The sequence below is a fragment of the Phocoena sinus genome, chromosome 19 (assembly GCF_008692025.1).
Source record: "Phocoena sinus isolate mPhoSin1 chromosome 19, mPhoSin1.pri, whole genome shotgun sequence".
In the NCBI taxonomy this organism is placed as follows: domain Eukaryota; kingdom Metazoa; phylum Chordata; class Mammalia; order Artiodactyla; family Phocoenidae; genus Phocoena; species Phocoena sinus.
This window is the reverse complement of record NC_045781.1, coordinates 4,303,892-4,323,420: the sequence shown is the minus strand read 5'-3', so window position 1 is coordinate 4,323,420 and position 19,529 is coordinate 4,303,892. Positions and strand designations below refer to the sequence as shown.

At 43.0% G+C, this 19,529-nt stretch overlaps 1 non-coding gene across 1 annotated transcript; it reads left to right on the top strand.

The window, feature by feature from the left end:
• The first annotated feature begins 6,041 nt into the window (after window positions 1-6,041).
• On the top strand, window positions 6,042-6,148 carry LOC116744852. Its single transcript, XR_004347180.1, has one exon. It is a non-coding gene; the product is annotated as a U6 spliceosomal RNA (small nuclear RNA).
• Window positions 6,149-19,529: the final 13,381 nt, after the last annotated feature.

Here is a 19,529-nt window from a genome sequence, read left to right as displayed (position 1 = left end):
ACTATTAACAATGAGGTATTCACATGAATGTAGAGAAAAGAGACAAAAAAAACAGTGACCATCTCTGGGAGGAAAATACCAATAAAAAAAAAATGAGAGTACTTTTTTACCGAAACCAGAGTCACTATGTCCTAAGGAACTAGCTATGCAAATATTGTCTGCTGTTAATCTAAATTTAGAGAGAGGAAAGGGACTCATCATTTTCTCTTCCACCAGACCTTGTGGGCAGATATCTGGGAGGCTGACATGGCAAGAAATCTTACCTTCTGCATCTTTCTCAGTTGTCCGCAAATTTACCTGCCTTAGCAGCCTCAGGGTGGAAAGCATGAGAAAGAAAAAGAAAATAGAATGGATGTAATTAAGGTCATCCAAGAAGTTGAAGAATCTATTCGTAAATATATTCATTTTTAAATTCACCTTGAAGACTTCTCCTACTAAAATCAAATATTTTTTGGTCTATTCAGTTGGATATTATCCCAAGACATACACCTAAAATATAAGGTTTTACATAGAAAACTGAAAAGCATATTCTATGTAAAGTTAAAAAATTGAATAAGTAGCTCTGGAAGGTGGATATATATATATATATATATATATATATATATTCATGTGTGTATATATAAAATATAAACATATATATCATATAAATATAAATGCATATATATATTTCAGATTGACTAGACTTAAAGATTAAAGCCACTTGCAATTACAATAATTAGTATCATATCTTATTTTTTAGTTTATAATTTTTCAATGTTATTGATTGATGAAAAAATAATGACAACCTATATTTTATGTATATGCATATAGAACATAAATACACTGACACATGTGTATTTATACATGCATACGTAAATGAAGTTTCAAATACATATATGTTAACTTGATAAATATATCACATTTCAATTAAATTGCTATTGATGGCACTGTTTTTTTTTTTTTTTTCGGTACACGGGCCTCTCACTGTTGTGGCCTCTCCCGTTGCGGAGCACAGGCTCCGGACGCACAGGCTCAGCGGCCATGGCTCACGGGCCCAGCCGCTCTGCGGCATGTGGGATCTTCCCGGACCGGGGCACGAACCCGCGTCCCCTGCATCAGCAGGCGGACTCTCAACCACTGCGCCACCAGGGAAGCCCGATGGCACTGTTTTTAAGAAATAGAAGCTCAGTTTGTGCAGTTTACCGAACTTGGTAAATGTGTTGTTGTAATGTGACTATTTCATAAATGTACCTAAACAACAAAGAAGATTAATGAATAAACAACCAGGCTTTCTGATTATGCATACGATTTACATATTCATGATAAGTTTAGGGGATTTATAATTCCACAGCAAGCAAAGCAGAACCTACACACTCTGGAGCCAAGGATCATGAGAATATAGGGGCTTATAGTTGGGAAACATGCAGTGATGTGTGTAGAAGTATTTTTCATCCACAAACTGGATTGTTAAAAACTGCCAAACAGGGGCTTCCCTGGTGGCGCAGTGGTTGAGAATCTGCCTGCTAATGCCGGGGACAAGGGTTCGAGCCCTGGTCTGGAAGGATCCCACATGCCGCGGAGCGGCTGGACCTGTGAGCCACAATTACTGAGCCTGCACGTCTGCAACAAGAGAGGCTGCGATAGTGAGAGGCCCGCGCACTGTGGTGAAGAGTGGCCCCCGCTTGCCACAATTAGAGAAAGCCCTCACACAGAAATGAAGACCCACCACAGCAAAAATAAATTAATTAATTAATAAACTCCTACTCCCAACATCTTCTTTAAAAAATGAAAATAAATAAAAATAAAAACTGCCAAACAAATGTGAAAGATAGAGGAGAGAGTCCACAAAGAAACAAAGAAGCACACCAGGACAAGGATGCTTCGGATAGCTGTGGTCTCAGGAGAAGCTCTGACGGACGGATTGTTCCTATGGATATATTGGACCCTCTGCTTGTGCCTGTGCAGAAGGAAAACCATGGAACCACTGGACTAGACCATCAGCACCAAACAGAAGCCATCATGCAATAATACCAAGAGCAGATAGAAGGACTCTGTAATTTTGCCCTGATATACTGCAAAACAGTAGCCATGATCTTTTTTCCTTATGATGTTCATGTTGTTCATTTTGTTGGTCGTATGAAAAGGAACCAAAATATTTAACATCATGTTCAAGATCCAGCAGAGGGTGTTGAAGGTGCCTATGAACCTGGGAGCTTTTACCTTAAGCTCTGCCCACCTAGAGTCTCTGGGACTGATCAAGATGGCTTGGAAGACACTCAAGACGCAAGTGGTACAAATGGACACATCCCTGCTCACTCTGTGAATATAGAAAACAAGTTTGCATCCAAAATCATTGAAAAAAAGTTTCAACCCCAAAGCTGCTGACGTTTCAGGGATTCCTTTGGAGAAAATAACCAAGAGATTGGTACAGTCATGTGCTTGAGAATCAAATCTGTGGACCTAAACCTGCACTTTGTGAAGTAAAGGAAGAGAAAATGGTAAACAAGACAGAAATTCCCCAGAATTCCAACTGTAGTCTGGAATACAAAGATCATTCCTATTGTCAAATTCCTGGTGGCCATCTGTCAAATCCCAAAGAATAATATTTTTCTTCTGAGCCTGAGATTCCTGCATTGGAACATGAGGCAGAATTCTATAGCATGTAACTGAAATTTAATATTCTTCACTTAAATTAGTTCCCACTTATAAGTAATTATTTATATATTTTTCCTCCTAAACAGGTGTCTGAAAGTTGAATATATAACACTGAAAGAGCTTTACAGCATATGGATCACTGTATAAAAGCCAAGTATGTCGTACACCCTGTATTCTACATAATTCATGACGCAGTTGGCACTAGTATCTTCAATGAAAAGATAAGGAACACCGAGACAGATAAATTCATGATTTGTCCAAATTTAAAGGCTTTTTATGAAAAGGAAAAAAGGAATTAGAACCTTGCTAGGTTGGTAAAACACCAGTGCATTTAAACACGATGGTATTTAACAAACCTAGCTAGTTATGTTCTTAAATAAAATACAGGTGTGTATCTACATGTTTTCATACATTTTCATTTCATTTTAGATTTGATGGTATTTTTAAATGTTTTTTGTGGGGCTTCCTTGGTGGCACAGTGGTTGAGAGCCCACCTGCTGATGCAGGGGACACGGGTTCGTACCCCAGTTCGGAAGGATCCCACATGCCGCGGAGCAGCTGGGCCCGTGAGCCATGGCCGCTGAGCCTGCGCGTCTGGAGCCTGTGCTCCGCAATGGGAGAGGCCACAACAGTGAGAGGCCCGCGTACCGCAAAAAAAAAAAAAAAAAAAGGAGTAAAATATTTTTTGTAACAAGTTTCCATTTACCTTTAAATATTTATTGTATAAGTCAATACTAATTATGAATAAAGTTTTAAGTATTTTAATAAAATTAGATACATGGATTGGAAATGATATAAGAATATTTTAAAATCAAAGAATAGGTCACTAGATACTTTTGTGCCTGATATCTGCTATCTGAAACCCATTTTCAAAATTACCATTAAAAAATTCCTTCCCTAATTTGGAGACAGAAAACGCTCTTACCAAAGTTAACCAACAATGGATGTTTTCAGTTAATATCTCCTTAAGGAATTTCATACACCCAGAGGTAGAGAAAATATTTCTATTCCAGCAATTGTCATTTATATACACTGTTTCTCTGCAGGATTAGATGATTCCTGTAGATTTATTGTAGCTTTTGTTAATCATGGAGATGTTAATGGCATACCTCTACTAAACCTGAAAACTCATTCTATGATACCTGTAAGGTAACCTGACTACTGTATTTCTGAAGTATCATCATTGGTGAAATTAAAAATCAGGTTTCACTTCACTTGGATTAAACAATAGCAATCACTGTTATTGAGAATTACACTAAGTCACTTTAGGAGGCATCAGGAAGTGGTAGCAGGTCTAGGACCCCATCTCACTTTACTAACTCAGCTCAAGCATCAGAATTATTCCTCCTCCTTTTTTTTTGCGGTACTTGAGCCTCTCCCGTTGCGGAGCACAGGCTCCGGACGCGCAGGCTCAGCGGCCATGGCTCACGAGCCCAGCCGCTCCGCGGCATGTGGGATCCTCCCGGACCGGGGCACGAACCCGTGTCCCCTGCATCGGCAGGCGGACTCCTAACCACTGCGCCACCAGGGAAGCCTTTAGCTGTTTTTAGCTCACAGCAATAGAAGCAGAAAGTCCAGAGATTTCCCATATACCCACTATCCCCACTCATGCACAGCCTCTCCCGTAGCGACATATGCATAAATATTTTAGACGTAGTATATATTGTTAAAATTACATAGTTATACGAATGTCGTTTTAAAATCATAGAAAATGGCAAAGACCAAAATACAGCGTATTGTTTCAGATGTACAAATTTGAGAGAAAGTGAGAGTGTGAAGGAATGGTAAACACCCAATAGAACGTTGCATCCAGTCAGTGGATTGTGGGTGGTGATTGGTTAGCTGTGATTAGGTTAGGATGATGAGATTAACGGGAGGGAAAATCCAGGGGGTCCTAAGACAGTGTAAAGCCCAGCAGAAGAAGGAATTCTGGTCAGCGGTCTCTTCTCCAGGCATCCTAGCAACCGCTCTCTCTCCGGTGGTTTTGTCCAGTGTCCACATATCTGGGCGGTTCTGGACAGACAGCAGAAGCGCACTTCACTTTTCATTACTGTTTATCGTCAGTGAACTAGGAGAGTGGGAACAAGCAACAGAGGGCCATTTTAGACGTTGAGGTAAGGATTAGTTCATTGTTTAATAGAATTTCTTAGCACAGTGACTGATACACAAAATACTTCCAAAATGTTAATTTTTCAATGAATGTCAGACTTTTCAAAGAATGGTCACCAAGCACTTGATTTGTGTGTGGTGGTGGATTAGCAGTTATGGAACCCTTTGAGCGAGGGCTTTATAAAACTATAAACGATTTGTTAATCTACCTTTCATCCTAGTGTATTCATGGGAACTTGTTTGGAGATGGCTGAAATTCAGGACCCTGACCCTAAGCCTGTACACAAAACAGAGCAACACCTCAGGTGTGAAGTTCCTAGTGCAATGTGGAAGCAACCTTATTTTATGGTTGGGAAATCCTTCCTCACTACTTGATTTTGGTCATTGAAATTTGAAGAGGAAAGCGTACTTTATTCTAGACCTTCAAATAAGTCAGCCCCAATATCCGACATAACATGTTCTGACCCTTTCTTTCCTGTTTCTATGGCAAAATTGTCTTTTCTTTTTCTTAATATAATTTAGTATGATAAATCATATTTACTTTTCATGACAGTCTGTGGATTAAGATATTTTCCTGTTGCATTCTATTTGTATTTCCATTAGAACCTGTTTAATTTTTAGTTAGCCAATTCCCCGTTATTTATTTTACCTTTTGTAATTTTTTTTCTGTCCTCATTTTCTTAAGATAAACACCTTGGTAATTCTCTGGCCGTCCAGTGGTTAGGACTCCACGCTTCCAATGCAGTGGGCCCGGGTCAGATCCCTGTTTGGGGAGCTAGGATACCACATGCCGTGTGGTGTGGTCAAAAACAAAACCAAACAACAACTACAAAAAACCCAGAACACTTTGGATAATTTTTTTGTTTTTTGCTTGTTTATAACGTGTCCGTTTAGACTAAGGAATCTCCCCTGAAGTCAGATTTTGTCCTGCTCCTAAGTTTTGACCCAAAATGGTTTATCTGTTTTTTCTTCTTTATGATTTCCATTTGAATTTCATTTCTGATTTAAGGAATTTGATTTCAGCGATTTGTGCCAGTGTATTTCACATTTTAAAAAATACTTAGTGCTTGCGGGCTTCCCTGGTGGCGCAGTGGTTGAGAGGCCACCTGCCGATGCAGCGGACACGGGTTCGTGCCCCGGTCTGGGAAAATACCACATGCCGCGGGGCAGCTGAACCCGTGAGCCGTGGCCACTGAGCCTGCGCGTCCGGAGCCTGTGCTCTGCAATGGGAGAAGCCACAACAGTGAGAGGCCCGCGTACCGCAAAAAAAAAAAAAAAAAAAAAACACAAAACACTTAGTGCTTGCTTCGGCAGCACATATACTAAAATTGGAACGACACAGAGAAGATTAGCATGGCCCCTGTGCAAGGATGCCACGCAAATTCGTGAAGTGTTCCATATTTTTATACAGTGGAGAGGATTTGAAAATGACTTACATTTTGTGCATAGAGCAAAATAACCGCTTTTGTAGATGGTTTCTAAATCCTATATAAAAAGTATAGTCTTGACATAACACGGTGCAATGACAATTGGTTTAGAAGCCATGAATCAGAATAAAAAAGAAAACTGATTTTTTATGAATCAGAGATAAAAAAGCAGTAAAAAAAAACCTTAATGTTATTAAGAAATGTAAAAAAGTAGTTATATTTAATTTTGTTAAAATGGACAAAAGGGAACTCTAGATTGTAAAATATCTTGAATTTTCTTTGAGAGCTATTACCTGAATACTTTTTCCAAGTGTTTTCTGGTATATAATATAAGGTCTCTAAATATGGAATGTGCGTTTATTAAATATAATATGTTAAGTAGTTGAGGGGGAAAAATCAGAAATTTCTCTATGGCAAGATAGTCGAGCTAAGTCAGAATTGAAACACACATAATATTCCTCCACATGTCCCCATTTGAAGAGGACAGGCCTTTCCAAATGTGCAGTTTGCACCTGCATTATACATTAACCGGAACTTCTCAAGGCAGGAGGATATAGTGAAACTTTGAGAAAAATTGTCCCTTTCTTCAGATGCCAGCATTGTAATTTTTTTTTTTTTTTGCGGTATGCGGGCCTCTCACTGTTGCAGCCTCTCCCGTTGCGGAGCACAGGCTCCGGATGCGCAGGCTCAGCAGCCATGGCTCACGGGCCCAGCCGCTCCGCGGCATGTGGGATCTTCCCAGACCAGGGCACGAACCCGTGTACCCTGCATCCGCAGGCGGACTCTCAACCACTGTGCCACCAAGGAAGCCCCAGCATTGTAATTTTTAAGATTAATATTTCTTTTTCATCCTGTACATGGGATGTTATTGACCTAAAAGTTCACTCTGTCCGTGCATACCTAACCAAAATATCTCTGATGACATTCAGGTATAATGTTAACCTGCCCATATGATACATAATTCATTGTCTTGAAAAGGATAAAACTGCATCTCTAACTCCTGACCAGAGGAACAGTTCTCAGAGCTTCTGAGAGTCTGTCTCCTGGCTTATCATCCTCAGTTTGGTTCGAATGAAGTACTCTTTTTCTCTTCCTGGCTTGATTGTTAATTGAATTTTCATGGATATAGTGGAGAAACTTAAAAAAAAATTATCACCTTATTTTTTAAAAATTATTTTATTGAAGTATAGTGATTTACAGTGTGTTAGTTTCTGGTATACAGCAAAGTGATTCAGATTGTATATATTCTTTTTCATATTCTTTTCCATTATGATTTATTATGGGATATTGAATATAGTTCCCTTTAGTATATAGTAGGGCCTTGTTGTTTATTCATTCTTTATATAATAGTTTGCATTTGTTAATCCCAAGCTCCCAATCCATCCCTCCCCCACCCTACCTCCCCCTTGGCCACCACAAATCTGTTCTCTATTTCTGTGAGTCTGTTTCTGTTTCATAGATAAGTTCATTTATGTCATATTTTAGATTCCACATAGAAGTGATATCACACGGTATTTATCTTTCTCTTTCTGACCTTACTTCACTTAGTATGATCATCTCTAGGCCCACCCATGTTGCTGCAAATGGCATTATTTTATTCTTTTTGGCTGAATAGTATTCCATTTTATATATATATATATATATATATCACATCTTCTTTATCCTTTCATCAGTTGACAGACATTTAGGTTGTTTCCAAGTCTTGGTTATTGTAAATTGTATCAACTTATTTTTCATTAATTGCTACTCTGTTCCTAGTAGAAGAATATGTACATGTACTTTGAATAAAAGGTAGTAGTTGAGATGGTGGGCAGAGAAGAGGGATGGGACTTGACTGCGTCCTGTATGTGTTCCAGGGATGTACAAAATTCAATGGTTTCCTTTTCTACTCTCCACAGAGAAAAAGAATCCTTGGGGTAGTACTGGCAGCGATGGACCCCAGCAAACTTTCAATGGAACAGGGCAAAGCGTTCTTAAAGAAGGTTGGGATTCCACAAAGAGATGTAAGTGTGGGAGTTGTTAGGTTGGGCAAATGAGATGTAGAGGGATGAGGTGGCCTCCCTGTCTGGTATCAGTGCTCAGGTAGGTTCTCCTGTGCCCAGGGGTGAAATTCAGTGGTTAACAACATGGGTGCACAAAGCAAAGGGTGGTTGGAGATTTAGTTAAACCACATGGCCAATAAGTCAATCAATGAAACTGAAAATTCTGGATACTGATGTTTGTGTGAGCTTCCTGGCTGGTGAACACATTGATGTGCTAGGAGAGGGACATGTCCTGATTCTGTGTGTCAAGGACATGGAAGCTGTGTTTGGAAACCTCCCAGACCTCACCCTATGTGTATCCTTTATTATAAAACTGTAATTATAAGTACAGCAAAAAAAAAAAAAACAAGAAAGAAAGAAAGAAAAACAAAACAAAAACATGGGTGCATGGGCATTGGTCAATGAAAATGGACATGCAATGATTAGATGGACAGGACATATGCAACAGCTGTGGCACCTCAGTTCCCACCTGGGGATCACCAGCATTCCCTCAACACTCTGATTCCACTCCTTGCCGCCTGCCCCTTGGAGGTCACAGGCAAACTCATTATGGGATTGGAGGAAAGAACTTTTCCACTCCAATTAGCATTACATTAAAGAACTCAAGAAACTGGGAGTTTTAATCTTCTGTAATCCCAAGTTTTCTTCCTGTGTTCAGAACTCTGGTTGTGTCTTGATTCTCCATCAGATCGACTTGATGACAGAGAAGTGGGTAGTTGATGCCGCTGTAGAGGTTCTGCTACGGTTTCCTCTGTTGCCGGGAGAAGATCCAAGTGCCCGCTGTGTCCCGATTAAGAAATGTCATCCTTCAGTGATCCAGCCTCACAGAGCTTCCCAAAGACCTGGAGTCCAAGAGGAGAGGTAAGTCAAATGTCAGGCAGTGATGGGGTAGAGCCTGGAGGGTTTCCAACAGGGCACAGGTGTGCGTTGTAGATTTCTGCCGGGATAGAATTTTGACTTGTGTATCCCTCAGCATAACACAGGCTTTTATTTGTGGGTTGCCTGGTGTGAATTTGCACATATATGTGAGCTTGCACAAGCACCCTCAGATTGCTTGTTCCTCTGTGGCTTTGTGCAAGCCTCTGTTGAACACAGGCATATGGTTCAGGGGTCATGTCTGAAATTTCACAGGTGTTCATTAACTTACTATCAAATCTTTGCCAAGCTTTGTCAGAAGAACTGACAGGTTTTCTCAGGAAGAAGCTCTTCTGCGAAAATTGTGAGTTTTCTGAAAATACGTGGGAAAAAAATCCATAGTTGTTGTCTGCCTGTGCATTGTCTTCAATAAATATTGATAGATGTTTAAATGTTGGAGGGAGGGCCTGTCTAAAAACCCGAAACACAGGCCCAAGTTTACACTGAAATTCTCAGGGAGAAACATTATGAGCAGCCCTGAGCACAGCCAACTCGCCAAAGCCAGGCATTCCAGGTTGCAAATCTAATTTCACTGTTTGTTCATCTAGGGGTCTTATCACAGGCAGTGTCCCGCTCTGGGAGTTAGTAATGATGGAAAAAGGTCACAAATTTCACAGAATGGGACATCACTTCCTGAGGAGAGACCAACTCATAGTGGGAACGACTTAGTGGTCAGTGAGCCCTCACATTCATTCAGAAGTAGGAGTAGGATGGGCTTCTGTCTCTGTGTCTACATACTATTTTTTATTTTTTTCTTGTGTCTAGAAAACTGAACAGTCAATTCCTGAGGAAGAATGACCAGAAGCCCAAGGACATGAGGCAGATAAAAGGTCACAACATTCACAATCTGCCCCAAAGACCCGCTACGGCCCAGAATGTGAAGATGCTACAGAGGGAGCCAGTGAGGCAGAAGACTCCCTTCTCAGGAGAGAAGGGTACCAAGGTAATCGGAGGCTTGGATATTTCAAGAACCAGGGTGTCTGCATGGATCCCAGAGAGTGGGGTTTTTTTTAATTAACTTTAAAAAATTAATTTGTTATTTTATTAATTTATTTTTTATTTTTGGCTGCGTTGGGTCTTCGTGGCTACGCATGGGCTTTTCTCTAGTTGCGGTGAGCAGGGCTACTCTTCATTGTGGTGTGTGGGCTTTTCTTGTTGCAGTGCACGGGCTCTAGGCACATGGGCTTCGGTAGTTGTGGCATGTGGCTCGCGGGCTTTAGAGTGCAGGCTCAGTAGTTGTGGCGCACGGGCTTAGCTGCTCCACAGCATGTGGGATATTCCTGGACCGGGGCTCGAACCCGTGTCCTCTACATTGGCAGGCAGATTCTTAACCACTGCGCCACCAGGGAAGCCCGGAGAGTGGTTTTTACCATGGAAACGCTTGCGGGATCTTTGTTCCCCGACCAGGGAATCGAACCCCCACCCGTGGCAGTGAAAGTGCCGAGCCCTAATCACGGGTCCACCAGGGAACTCGGAAATGCCTGTGTCTTATGACAGATGTTCTTACTTATCCAAGTCAGGCTGGCCTGGTTTGTAGTATCCTCACCTGGGTGATTGGCCCATCGACTCCTCTGAGGAGCTACCTTATTCCCTGTTCGGTGTCATGTCAAGCTTGGTGTCTGTCCAGTGCACAAATCTGGCTCATTTTCATCGCCTTTAGACACTAAATTCTCTTCTCCTTGATCTCTCTTGAAAATGCTCCATGGGCAGCACCATAGTATCTCAATGTCCTGGCAGTTCTAATCCATGTCCTGTATCCCAAACCACTATCCAACTTCAAAAATCTGTCCTTATGCAGGTGACTCTGGAACAACAAAGGGGTTAGGGGCAGCAAACTCTAGTCAGTGGAAAATCCACGTATAACTTTATAGCCAGCCCTCTGGCCCTTTGTACCTGAGGTTCCCCATCCGAGGATTCAACCAACTCTGGATGGTGTAGTACTATAGTCCAGGTTTATGAAAAATATCTGAGTGTAAGTGGACCTGCCCAGTTCCAACCCACGTCATTGAAGAGTCAACTGTGTTAACCTTTGAAACTTGCCTGCAGGGACTACCCTGGTGGTCCAGTGGTTAAGACTCCGTGCTTCCAACGCAGGGGGTGCAGGTTCGATCCCTGGTCGGTGAACTAACATCCCACATGCCCACAGCATGGCCTAAAAAATAAACAACTATAAAATAAATAAAATTTTAAAACAAGAAAGAAACTTGCCTGTGGTTGCTGTTGACCCCACACTCCTCCTCCACCCCCAGGTGAAATGCAGGAATTGTGGAGCCTTTGGACACTTGGCCATCAGCAAGTGGTGCCCCATGAAGTCCTGGGGTGGGGCCCTTGCTCCCCAGCCTTTGGGCTCCAATAAGAAGGAGAATCTGACACCCACGAACCCCCAGGACCTCCAGACTCCAGGGTCCATCAACACGGCTGCCAGAGAGAAGGAACCAGAACTGAGGTGAGGAAGCACAGGGTCAGAATGAGCTGGGGGACAGTGGTACCAAGGGAGATGGTCTTGCCCCTCTACTCTTTCTATGTAGATCTCTCAGGTGCAGACAGGGAGACTCAAGAGCAGCGTTCGAGAGCTTTGTGCCTTCCAGGGCTGCACACTCAGAGCTCAGTCTAGTCCTGAGAATCGTGAAGGGGGAGGGGCCGGAAACTCCCTTGGAATGATGCACATGGCAGGCAGAGAACCACCTGAAAGTATTCAATGATGAAACCACGGTAGGGAAGGAGGTGCTTCCCGGAAGTGAGGGCTGCCTCTGAAGTCATGGAAGGACTCGCCTTTACAAAGGTCACAGGGTCTCAGATGCCTCCTTCACCCCCAAACAAGGGCTAGGACTGGGTTCCCACAGTCTTCTTGGTTCCCAGTCACTGGTGAGGGCTTCCAGACACTTAAGATGAAATGTTCTGCAGGCAAGAGGGGCGGCAGAGAAATCCTCTACCACAGACATGTCCCGAGAGACGCCAAGAGAAGAGGCAGAGACCCTGGAAGGAATCCACGGAATTGTGTGCCTTTGTGAGGGTGAGTCCCGCCCCTGCTCCCCTGCTGTTTCTCCCCTCCATCCCCATTGTGCTTCACTCCTATGCCCCTCATGTGTGCAGGATTATGTTAAACCCAGGCTGGATGCTAGGAGTCCTGTTTTTTTTCTCCCTGTATTTCTCATATTCTAATTTTTTTCTGTGTTTTACATGTTCCTTTTTTTTTTTCTTCATGGGTTAGGTAATCCAAAATTCTGGTCCCATTTTATTTTTTTTTTCAATTTTTTTTATTTGAATTTTTTTCCTATTTTGTGCAAGTAGGCCAGCAAATGCTAGTGGAAGCCTTTCAGCGCACATGTGAAGGGTTTTTTTTTGTGTGTGTGTGTGTGAAGTGTTTTATCAGCTTCCTTCTCTGGCTTCATGTCAAGACAAGGGATCATTTAACTTGTAAATACTCCCAATTGCCCTCAAAAGGTTAGTTGCTGTTGATATTCTCCACACTGCACAGGAAAATGTTTTGACCCTTGACCTCAACAACAAGCAACATGAGGAAAGTTTTCATACCATATCTGATAGGCAAAAATCTCAGATTGGTATTGTAATTTTTTCCCTTGACCACCTCTGAGGTGGGTATCTCTGCAAATGTGTAATGGCCATTTGCGTGCCTTTGTGAAACTTAATTTTGCATGTGTTGTCTATTTCTATTGGGTTGTTCCTCTTCCTCCTGATACAGAAAAGAATCCTAGCGTATATTGGTTATTTTCTGCCTATTTGTCTGCCAGTTTCCCTTTGTCCTAAGTTGCTTATGATTTTCCTGTTTTCTATTACGATATGGTTGAAACTGTCAGCCCTGTATCGCATGCAGTTTGATAACTCTGACTCCTGAAGTGTCTAAATGAATTTCCTTCTCCCACAGCATCCCACCCGGCCAGTGCCTGTCCAAACATCCAGGAGGAGATCTGTCCTGGGCCCTGTTCTCACAGGTCAGCCACCAGTCAAGAACCCTAATAGGAGATGATTCTGCCCTACACAGTCTCTCAAGAAAGCCCCCGGGCTTCCCTGGTGATGCAGTGGTTGAGAATCCGCCTGCCGAAGCAGGGGACACGGGTTCGTGCCCTGGTCCGAGAGGATCCCACATGCCACGGAGCGGCTAGGCCTGTGAGCCATGGCCGCTGAGCCTGCGCGTCTGGAGCCTGTGCTCTGCAACGGGAGAGGCCACAACAGTGAGAGGCCTGCGTACCACAAAAAAAAAAAAAGAAAAGAAAAGAAAGCCCCTGAACTGAGTGCTTGTGGACCCAAGACATGAGGTGGATTCCAGTGCCTTGCCCACCAAGCTCTAAAGAGCTTCTGCCGGGATGCCTCTCTCGCGGCCAAGTTGACAGCCAGCAGGCCTGATGGTGTCTCCTGTGACGTTCTGCAGTCTAACAGGAAGACACTCGCCCTGGGTTGTGTCTGTGACCTCCAGGCACAGGTCAACTGTCCTGATGGGGATTCGAAGCCCAACCCACAACCTGCCACACAACAGTGTGGCCAGAACTGTGAATGTAGCATCAAGGCATGATTTGAGAGGTCTTCCCAGATCCCCTCCAGACTTGCCAGAATTCCCCACAAAAGAGCAAGACTCAGCCTATCCTACAGCTCCCAGCCCAGTTCTCCGTGACCTGGTCTGGGGCCGACAAGCTCTTCAGCTTCCCCTCATACACCTGGACTTGGATCCTAACAAGCAACCCCACGTGACCAGGAAGACACCAGCCTTGATGCCCAGCTTTTTTTCTTTTTTTTTTCTGGCTGTGCATTGTGGCCTGTGGGATCTTAGTTCCCCAACCAGGGATCAAACCTGCACCCCCTGAAGTGGAGGCACAGAGTCTTATGGACTGCCAGGGAAGTCCCCTGATATCCACCTTTGACCTGCAGACTCCATCCGACTCACGTTGCCTGAGCCCAGTCGAGATTTGCAGTGTCCCCCACACCCACCATGAATGTTTCAGGCCAGCTGGACAGAGCTATCTTTATGAGACTGGACAAGCGATGGCCGAGCTCCGAATCTCAAATGCTCTCATCTTCCTCAAGAAGCCTACACTTGTTGAGCCCTCACATCATAGAGGAGTCTGAGGGACAGGTTCTTCAGTCCTAGTAAGTGTCCTCTGTGAGGACCTCCTGGTCTCTTCCTCCCGTTGACTGTGTGACCGCCCTCCTCCCCACCTCCATGGAAAGAGGCTCAACCTCAAGTCTCACGTGATTGGACGAGACTGAAAGACTGAGGATTGGAAAGATGTAGGAGTACCTGTGTCTGGTGAAGCAGCACTTCCCCACGTGGTACCTGTGCAACTTCTGGAACTCCAAATACGACTGGGGACTAACACTGCCTTTACATTTTGTAAATTCATGTTGTATTTAAAATGGAGCTTGTGAAATTGTCATATGTAGTCCTTTGTCAGTTACGTGTATAAGAAACGGAGTCAATACAAGGAAACCGTGTTACGCTGTAATGTCAGTAGAGTGCTATGAAATTCATCTGTGTGGGTGAATAAATGAAATTTGGGTAACTGGACAAAAGGCCTTTTTATGATTTTGGAAAAGGTCTGCACTTTTTAAACAATGTTTCCTGTGTGTAGAATTTTTGACGCTGTGGAAGAGTTTCAGTAGAAATTCTCTTCACCTTGGTTAATGGGAACTATTTTCTTAACCTGGACAGTTTGTTATCAAAAACCATTGCAACGTTATGTTTCAATACTAATAAACTTCTCTGAAATAGAACATATATTGCAGGTGTGTTGATTTTTCCTTATCACCTCAGGTCAATTTTCTTTATTTTTTTCATCAAATTTTATTGACCTGAGTAAAGAGGACCTTGGTACCTACAGTGAAATCCAGGGCCCTGTAGCTTGTAAGGAATACAAGTTCTCAGGCATAAGCCAGCCCTCTTGAACCAGTATCTTGGTGCTGAGTGGCAATTCCAGGTGTTTCATATTTAGGTTGAAGTGTGACAAGCATAATTGTGTAGGTTGATAAGCATGAAAATAAGCTGTATCTGAATTTGCACATCAGAATCACGTGGTGAGTTTTAAGAAGTATAGCGACTTGTGCCTGCCCCCAGAGATATTTATTTATTGGGTTTGGTTTGAGACATGGTATGAGACAATTAAAAATATGTATATTCAGATTGCCAGCAAACACATGAAAGGACTCTGAACATCACTAATCATTAGAGAAATGCAAATCAAAACTACAATGAGATATCATCTCACACCAGTCAGAATGGCCATCATCAAAAAAATCTACAAACAATAAATGCTAGAGGGAGTGTGGAGAAAAGGGAACCCTCTTGCACTGCTGGTGGGAATGGAAATTGATACAGCCACATGGAGAACAGTATGGAGGTTCCTTAAAAAACTAAAAATAGAACTACCATATGACCCAGCAATCCCACTACTGGGCATATACCTTGAGAAAACCATAATTCAAAAAGAGTCATGTACCACAGTGTTCATTACAGCTCTATTTACAATAGCCAGGACATGGAAGCAACCTAAGTGTCCATCGACAGATGAATGGATAAAGAAGATGTGGCACATATATACAATGGGATATACTCAGCCATAAAAAGAAACAAAATTGAGTTACTTGTAGTGAGGTGGATGGACCTAGAGTCTGTCATACAGAGTGAAGTAAGTCAGAAAGAGAAAAACAAATACCATATGCTAACACATATATATGGAATCTAAAAAAAAGAAAGAAAAGGTTTTCAAGAACCTAGGGACAGGACGGGAATAAAGACGCAGACGTAGAGAATGGACTTGAGGACAAGGGGAGGGGCAAGGGGAAGCTGGGACGAAGTGAGAGAGTGGCATGGACATATATACACTACCAAATGTAAAATAGATAGCTAGTGGGAAGCAGCCGCATAGCACAGGGAGATCATCTCGGGGCTTTGTGACCACCTAGAGGGGTGGGATAGGGAGGGTGGGAGGGAGACACAAGAGGGAGGAGATATGGGGACATATCGCCACCAGGGAAGTCCTGGGTTTTTCTTTATTTAAGTGGACATAAGGATTGTGAAACACTCTGCACTTATGTATAACGTGCATCCTCTCTGGAAGGAGAGGGCAAAGATAATGCCCCACTAACCCATCCTTTCCCATTTTCAATTTTTGGGGAAACTGCCCTGAATCAACAAGAGTAAATGGCTCTCTTCAGAGTGTGATTTCACTGGGAGCTGCAAAGGAGATGTCCCCTTTCTTCCTGTGACATTCTGTCTCAGGAGAGCTTTTCTGTCTCTCCAGGGCCCTGTCCCTAAAGGCCATGTCATCGCATTGAACTACCTCAGTCTAATCTAAGGTTTATATATATATATATATCACACCAGTGCTGTTTCTTCAACGTTGAGTACCCAGGTTGCTGCAAAGAGAATTCCTTGGAAGCAGAAATAACACCCCTAAGACACCCACTAAGCACTGCAGAATAACAATATGGTATTGACGTCAGCTTCAGAGTCACAGTGAGTCTTCTGAGCTCCCCTGCTTCCAGCCCTGCTTAGCAAGTTGGAGAAAAGTGACAGCAGTTGGAATCAAGAGCCCTACAATCACCAGTGATGCTTTGATAAACAGAAAATTCAGGTTCTACAAGAAATTGTTATTGGGTTGGTCCAGGAATCTATGACTTGAATTAATGTCCTGGATGTTCTTGATGCAGATAATCTAGAGACAAGCACTAAGAAAAACTCATCCTGGGATTTCCCCGGTGGTCCAATGGTTAGGACTCCATGCTTCCAATGCAGGGGACATGGGTTCGATCCCTGGCTGAGGAACTAAGAGCCCACATCCCACATGCCACACAACATAGCCAAAAAAAAGAAAGAAAGGAAAAACTCATCCTGGAATCTTTAATCAAAGACCCACTTGGTATGCATTTGGTGTTTTTCTGTAGCAAAATTTCCACCATCTGAGGTTGTTTACCTCGGTTTTCCAGCTGAGTCAATTTGACAAAACTGGGAGTAAATCAATTTGAAGGATATTTGTCCCCCTTTTCTATATTTAAAATTTTTTGTTTATACATGTGAATAACTATTAAAATATATACAATTGATATTTGATTTTTTTCCACAGTATGGATAAATACTGTATGTATTTAAGGACACTATTAATTTAAGGACATTAGCACATTTATTTATAATAAGGTGACAATGTTTTTGAACCAGGTTCCTTTTGCCCAACGCACAGCAAGCCAAAACCTTGAGATGTCAAGGTTTGCAGCAAAGAGAGGGTTTATCCACAAGGTCGCCAAGCGAGGAGACAGGAAAACAAGTCTCAGATCTGCCTCCCAGAAAGGAAAGCGGTTTGAGGTATTTTAGGGACAAAGAATAAAGAAGCAGGTTGGTCTGAGGCATGGGGGGTGTGGGGAGCCCGGGGAAATGTGATTGGAAAAAGGTGCAGTAATAATCGTTCCGTGCAGGCTTCTGCACGTTCAAAAATGGAGACACAACACAATCTGAGGGTGGAGTTTTCTTCTCTCAGACACCAAAAGGTCACTGAGTGGACACTTGTGCATGTCCAGTTGCAGGGTCGTGGGTCCTAACCAGACTTAACTGGCTCAGCTCGAAATAGACACAGCTGACTCCACGTTCCTGGAAAATAAGTTGGGCTAACGTCTTATTGTTCAGGCTATACATGCTGCTTGGAGGACACACAGGTCTTTGTAGCAACAATTAAAACGACCTTGATTAGTGAAGGTGGGTTACCGGTGAAATGGATTTAACTAATAATTACCCGTGGTTTCAACAACATTCTTCTTGCTGCTAAGGCTTGGTCTGTGTTGGGAGTTGAACTAAGTGTTTTACACACTTTATGTGGTTCCATCTTTCTGAAGCTGTGATTCCCAGTGTGGAGAGAGACAACACATCGTGTGTTGGTTTTGCAACGTCTGGTGCTTCCTGGGTGAAACCTGAAACGGGCCACTGTACCAGGAGGGGTGAGGAGAGACCGAAGAAAGAAGCTGATGCGTCCAGGTTGGTAGGTGGCAGGTTTAATAAGCAAGGCAACTGACGTACAAGGCTTGTCTTGGGGGGCCACAAGATGAGTAGATCTCCGTACCTGTCTATCAAAATCTTAAAAGTTTGAACAGAACAGGAATAAAGACGCAGACGTACAGAATGAGGACACAGGGAGGGGGAAGGGTAAGCTGGGACGAAGTGAGAGAGTGGCACGGACATATCTCCACTACCAGATGTAAAATAGATAGCTAGTGGGAAGCAGCCGCAGAGCACAGGGAGATCAGTGCAGTGCTTTGTGACCGCCTAGAGGGGTGGGATAGGGAGGGTGGGAGCGAGGGAGACCCAAGAGGGAGGGGACATGGGGATATATGTATATATATAGCTGACTCACTTTGTCATACAGCAGAAACTAACACAACACTGTAAAGCAGTTATACTCCAATAAAGATGTTAAAAAACAAAAGTGGCAAATCTTGAAAGGGGTCTTTGTCCAGCAAGTCCAAACTCTGGGCTTCTTCAGAGAGAGTTTTTGTTAATTTATTTCCTCCTCTTTCTCTTCCTTCTTTTTCTATGAATGGTCCATGCTTTTTCCATTAAAAAAAATTTTTTTTATTACTTTGTATGTTTTATTTGTTTGGGTGGAAAACCGTACCTTTGAATACTCTAACGTGCTAACACTGAAAGTCAGATTCTGCCCTGTGACGGCTGACTTTATGTGTCAACTTGCTAGGCTATGCTAGACTATGGTGCCTAGTTGAGATATTGTAGTGAGGGTATTTTCCAGATGTGGTTAACATTTAAACCGACCTGCTCCTTTCCAGGCTTTTTGGTCTGTTTTTTTCTTGCCCCTACGGTTGTCCCTTGCCCCGTGCTGCCGAAGCCAATACTTACACCTTTAAATGCTTATAGCAAAAGCTGCCTGGGAAGCTGTCCAAGTCCTGAGAATGCCCTGATTCTGGTGAAGCAAAGGCAAACCCTTCCCCTTGTCCCTCAGGCAGATAGATCAAAACACTAAAGTGCAATTGGTTGTGAGGAGGACAGTGTAACTCCTCCTGGCAAAAGCAATATGCATTAGGAGTGTGTGCTGGCATCCCCATGGCTGCCATTCATATGGGGTGTTGGTGATAGAAAGCAGGCATTTTGATGGACCACAGTAGTCTCTCACGGCAAAGCAGTATCTTCTCCCTACATGAAGGCTTCCCCTGGCTGTATTTTTTTAAATTGTTGCAGAGTTCTGCAAAAGTTGACTCTGATCGTTTTCACCAGCTCATCAGTTGCTTTTTTTTTTTTTAATTGAAGCACAGTTGAGTCATCCGTTTTTTACTATTTTACTTATTTATAGCTGTGGCACGCAGGCTCTACTTCCCTGACTGGGGATTGAACCCTGGCCCCCTGCATCGGGAGTGCTGAGTCTTACCCACTGGACCACCAGGAAGTTCCCCC